Genomic DNA, 6184 nt, shown 5'->3' on the forward strand with positions numbered 1-6184 from the left:
TCATTTTCCACACAGCAGTGGGCCTCATCTTTCGGAAGGCCAGGGGGAGAATGAAAGGTTAGGCGGGTGCTGGTAGGGGGCGTGAGTGCGGCAATTAGGGGGGGGGAGGCGGTGTGCAGGGGAGGGGAGTCGGAGTAGTCGGGGGAGGGTGGGCAGCATGCTTGTGTGACAGTTAAAACACCGTGCTACGAATGACAGTCCCCGGTCTCGTACTTGATGCACTTTTCATTGCTGGGGGAGTACATGGCGCATGTGTGTGCGAGATGGTGGGGAGCGGTGGTGTAGCGGTTAGCGCTACGCTGCGCTACAAACCTGGCGATTATCTGAATCGGTCCTGAGCCTCCCCTAGGTCGACTCAGCCTCAAATGAGTACCTGGTGACGGTGTGTAAACATCGCCACTAGGGAGAAAAAGGCGGCCGGGCGTGGTGCTGGACACCCACCCCATTGTGTGACGTGCCGGCCTTTATAGGTGATCGCTAACAGCACTTGCCCCTACAGTCTGCTCAGGTTATACGGGGGATCTTTGTCTTTTTAATGGTGGGGAGGGGTGGCGGAGTGGTTCGCGCATTTGTGCTACGAACCCGGCGATCCCAGTTTGATTCTCGCTCACGACCAATAACAGCCGCGAATATTTTAACCGGTGCTAGGCCTCCCCCTAGGTCTACTCAGCCTTAAATGGGTACCCTGGTGCAATGTACCAAGATTTGAACCGGAGAGACAAAGTCGGTGGTGTGCGGCAATGGCCTCGTGTGCCGTGTCGGCCATCATCAGTGCTCGATCACTGCAACTTGCCCCAACAGTCTTTTAAGACTATCCGGGGGACCTCTGTCTGTGCGTGTGGTGGCACAGGGTCCCATGTGAACGCGTGACTCTAATCGACGTTTACAACTGACCTTCACCGGTGCCAGACTCGAAACCTCGCCACTCGGCCGATCACGGCAACGGCTCGAGTCTGATCGAGCCCCCTTCCTGCACGGCCACTCAGAGCGCTCGACATCCTGCGACAGCATCGCGACACATTGGGAAAGTCATCTTCTTGGTTCTTTCGGTAAAGTCACGTTGAATGGAAATAATTAAATAATAAAAATTCTTCTCATAAATATGCTAGCTTCCTCTTGATATGCAAATTATTTTGTCAAGGCGCTCTTCCCCCCTCCATCCCAGCTTAAATAGACGCTCCAAGCCTGGGGTGTGTCATTCAGACACTGTCTTCTCGACAGACCTGTTCTCCACCTGAGGACGGCTGCTTGCGTTGTGGCCGAAACGTCGTGAGAATTATTTTATTATGTTTTATTTTTATTATTTTATTATTTTCATTCTACGTGACTTTACCGAAAGAACCAAGAAGATGAATCCCTGCAGTCACGAAAGCTTTAAATCGAAACATTGGGAAAGGGCACGCCCAGTGGCAGCTCATCTTGCGCGGCACAATGCGGCTCAGCACCTGGGCTGCAATCGACCATGAGTCTGCCAGTGGGAGGGGGTGGCGGGGGTGCTGTTTGTAACCCCAATTGAGCAATTTGCGGGGACATTGACGATGTTGGCAAATTTGTAACCGTCACGCCGACACGTTCACTGTTGGCAATACACCAGCAGTTTTATGTATAACAACAACAGCAGTTCACCACTAATTTATGCTGACACCACCACGGCGCTTAGGCCATGCCACTTTGAGGCCACGTGAAGTGTCCAAGGCCCACTGTTGGCAGGAGGTCATGGACCAGATCCAGGTGCAATGGGTTGACTGACCGAGATGACTGGCAGATACACCAATCGTGCTCCACACCTCCAACACACACACACGCACATATATACGTAAAAACAACATATATAATACGATGTTATTCACGCAGTGACCAGACGGCCGAACCCACATTCCAGGTCTTTGGTGACGGAACAACGCGGCCGGCTTGCGTCACAATCTCCCCGAGAGCGACTTCCCAGCTCAGAACGCGCGGATTCCGCCCCGGAGGGCCGCGCGGTCGTTCCTGGCCCACTCCACAGGCGCAATTCCGAGGGGGGAGGGAGGGGCGGGCTTACCACGTGTTCGACTACCGTAGCTCGGGACTTCGTGGCGATGAATCGCGTGCGTCGGAATGTCTTATACATGTTTTGTTACCGATTCGTATGCGATAGGTTCGTGTGACACATCTGCAGCCGCTAGAGGCCGCTGCATCCACCGCACCGTTGAATGAAGAATCGTGGCGGCGATTCGACACGTGGCGGAATTGGCAATCCCCCCGCGCGTGCGCGCGCACGCACGCACGCACGCGATGATAATGCCGCTAAGCGCTGTTGCATCTTAACCGATCAATTACGCAATCTAAACCTGGGCACGTGGCCGAGTGCATCGTGACTTGATTATCAGATACAATTAGGGGCGAGATGAGCGCTTGAGGTCCTCGCGACGCCGAGTCAATTTGCGCCTTATTCTCGAGACGCTTGCGCGGTTCGGAAGAGAGACAAAGTTGGGGTGGCGGGGGAGGGATCGCGAAAGAGAGAGTGTGCGTTTATTGAGGGATGTTTTACTGGTAGGAACCTCCTGGTTACACCAGCCCACAGGGGATTATTGTGTCCAGTCGTGCAGGGAGGGGCTGGGTGGGGAGGGAGGGGCTGGGTGGGGAGGGAGGGGCTGGGTGGGAAGGGGAGGGTGGGGAGGGTGGGGCTGGGTGGGAAGGGGAGGGTGGGGAGGGTGGGGCGGGGTGGGGCTGGGTGGGGAGGGGGTGGTCACCCCGTGGTGCCCTTATCAAACTCAACTTTTAACCTACTCACGCCGGCTCACAATCGGGCATATATGCGGAATACACGACGCCGCCGTTGACCCTGGCCATTGACCGAGCAACCCAACGTTCCTACCAGCTCCCTCCGCAGGAATGTGTTTAAGGTCTCATGTCAGTTCCATCCAGAAAGTTCTCGTCGCTGTCGTACCGCGGGGGCGAGGCTGTCACGTTCGGCGTGGTGAAGGTACATTCATCATCACCACCATGACCATCATGAAATATGAACAACATCATCATCTTGACCACACCATCAATACCAACATGACGATCGTCACCATCATCATCATAATCCATCACCATACCCAGCATCAGCATCATCATCATCAAACTTATCAAATTCATCACCCGCACCGCCTCCACCTCGATCCATCATCCATTATCACCGTCATCACGATCATTTCCATCGGCATCATTAACCCGGCTAATGATGCCAAATCGTTGTTCTTTATTGCCGCGTGAGTCGCGCTAAAATTTGCACGACCTCGCGCCGGGTTTCCAATTAAGGCAAATAAATTACTCCACTTAAACAAACAGTGCGCGCGACTCCCTCCTTCCCTCGCACTCCGCGCGCGCGCTTCCGCATTCGTGTCATTGATTTGGACTCCGACGGGCACAATGCGTTAAAGTCGGTGCTTCTTCTTAGCGCAAGTCACGTCTAGCCATTGAAATTATTCAAATTAAACCGCACTTATTGCCCGTCGCGTGGCTGTTCCTCACGCTCAGCATCGGCCGCAGGTTTCCATGGATTTGGTTGAGAGGCAGATAATTGCAATGCGGAGTGGTGCAGTGGTGCATCGCTGTGAATCGAGCATTGAGTCGTTAGAAGTTCCACAACGCCGGAGAATTGTTTTTATTTTCCATTTGTCCATCGTCGTCGTCGTCAGATATCCGCATCTACTGCTGCTGCTGCTGCCATGGTTTGTAATGTGGATGCGGTCCAGGGGTCGTGACCCAGAAGCGTCGCGAATGAAGGTCACAGCTGATGATCTTCTGCGTCCTCGGGTCTTTGACGAGGAGATGTTTGTTGCTTGTGACTTGTTGTGAACTCGGTTCGACTTCTTTTAAAGCTTTATCCTCATCATCGTCATCAGGGTTGATGTCGCCCACAACCGAGCGAACAATGCCGAGGTACAGACACAGCCGTTTCGTAAATCCACTGTTGGATGATGGCCTCTTCACGCCATGCGGACTGGCAGCCAAGGGGGAAATATCGCAGAGGACGTTCACAGCAGAGATGGAGCGAATAATTGGGCTCACGTGCAGGTGTTAGATGGATTGTTGCATCGCCGGACCGTGCAAGATGTCGACGGTTTTGAACGACCATCCAGCAGTGGATAGACAATGGCTGATGGTGGTGATGATGATGATGATGGTGGTGGTTGAACCCGGGGCTTTTGTTACGCGACTTGAACTCTGTGCCTTGAACTGTGGGCGGGTGAACTCGTACACACGTGTCACGTGTCACGTGGGTGTGTGACCAGACATGAGGGAGACCTGGGACGACCAACAACACAAATAACAATAAAGTTCAGTCGAAATAAATATCTTTGTAAAATGGACACAACGTACTTCAGAATCGGCCAAGACGAAATAAATCTTGACTTGAAGCTTTGGTGACTGCAAAAGTTCATATTCTTTGGGTCTTTCGGTAAAAATCACATGGATAGGTTCAAATATATTCATATTCTTGGTTCTTTCGGTAATGTCACGTAGAAGGAGAAAAAACCCAATAAAATTATCACGACGTTTCGACTGCAACACGAGCAATCATCATCAGGTGTGAAATCCACAGCAAGAAAATTTGAAAAAAGTGGCGTTTTTTTTCTGAACGTCAGCACCACGGACAGCAACAGGCGGTTATTCAGACGGGCAAGTCCATCTATGCTCGGTACGGAGGAGGGGGGAGAGAAGGAGATTGGAATGCGGTCTGAAAGTCACCGTAAGTGTGAACACAATAAATTAAAAAAAAAACGCCACTTTTGAATTTTTTTTTTTGCTGTGGTTTTCACACCTGATGATGATTGCTTGTGTTGCAATCGAAACGTCGTGAGCATGTTATTGTTTTATTATTTTATTATTTTGTTATTTCCCTTCTACGTGACTTTACAGAAAAAAACAAGACTATGAATCCCTGCAGTCACGAAAGCTTTAAATCGAAGGTTCGAAGATAACAACAAAAATAACAAAACACTACGACGTTTCGATCGCAACAGCAAAATACTCCAAACCGCGTGTTGTTGATTCTCAATGTGGAGGGGGAAACACTGCAGAAAAATACACGCGACCACGGGCGAGAGAGACATGTAAATTTACAGGCGCGAAGTGTTGGAATCGAACCCACGACCCTCCTGTATACCAAGCTCGGTTGTTAACGTCTCGCCACCGCGACGCCCTCCATCACGCCGAGTCGGCGTGGCATGCACTTCTCATGCCCCTCGAGAGAACAATCACGCGCGGGACACATTTAATGTCGACGTTTTGAAAGCTGTTGTCTCGGCGTCAGCGTCGGGGGCTAACGTGAGTGTCGGCTTTCAATGCTACTTGTACTTGTGTAATTAGTGCACGCGATACAGTTTACACATTCTTCGTTTGTGCTAATTGTGTTTTGTTTTTGGCGTCGCAGATTATTATCGCCACTTAGCCCGAAGTTATCAAACGCATTGTTTGCACCGTTCTCTAGAGTGCGACGAGTGCGAGAAGGTTACCCTCTCGTTATGCGGTAATACAGGGTGGGCCACAAGTACCTGCTTTAATGTGCCTATAACTTTGGAAACATTCAGTAAAAACACGGAACTCTAACTGATGGAATGAACGAATGGTTCTGGGATTTACTGAACCCCAGAACTCGCAATTTTGTTTGACGAAGCCGCTAAGGTGAAAATTTGCTTCATCTGACATCATTCAATTTGTGAAAAAAGCATCGTCTTGGTCAGCAAGTTCATTAAAAGTACGCGAGTACTCTAGGCGGTTTTGATGGTCTCTGGGCTGCAATTCTTGCACCGGCTGAATGTTTACTGGGAATAAAATATTAAAAAATACTAAAAAAAAAACACGCTTTAATGAAATGTACTGCCCGAGCTGCCCCTTCTCCTGCCTCCATCCCCCACCGCCCCTCCCCTCCTTCCACATCCCCCGCCCTTCGGCGTGGCTCCCCGAGGCTTGCTGTGACGTAAGGGACCACGTGGTGATTTACAGCCAACGTGAGTTGAGCGTGGACAATTAGAGACGTAAAAAAGATTGTTTAAAAATGTTTATTTTAAAATTCCAATGATAAAGTATAGTATTGGCATCAGTATGACACACCTATGCGAAGTTTGCAGTCGATAGCACATTGGGAAGTGTGTAAAAATTGGATTACAAGATTTATTTTTTGAGGATACAACAGACGAAGTGAGTTAAATAA

This window comes from Lampetra planeri, chromosome 1, assembly GCF_965212315.1.
Source record: "Lampetra planeri chromosome 1, kcLamPlan1.2.h2, whole genome shotgun sequence".
NCBI classification, from domain to species: Eukaryota; Metazoa; Chordata; class Hyperoartia; order Petromyzontiformes; family Petromyzontidae; genus Lampetra; species Lampetra planeri.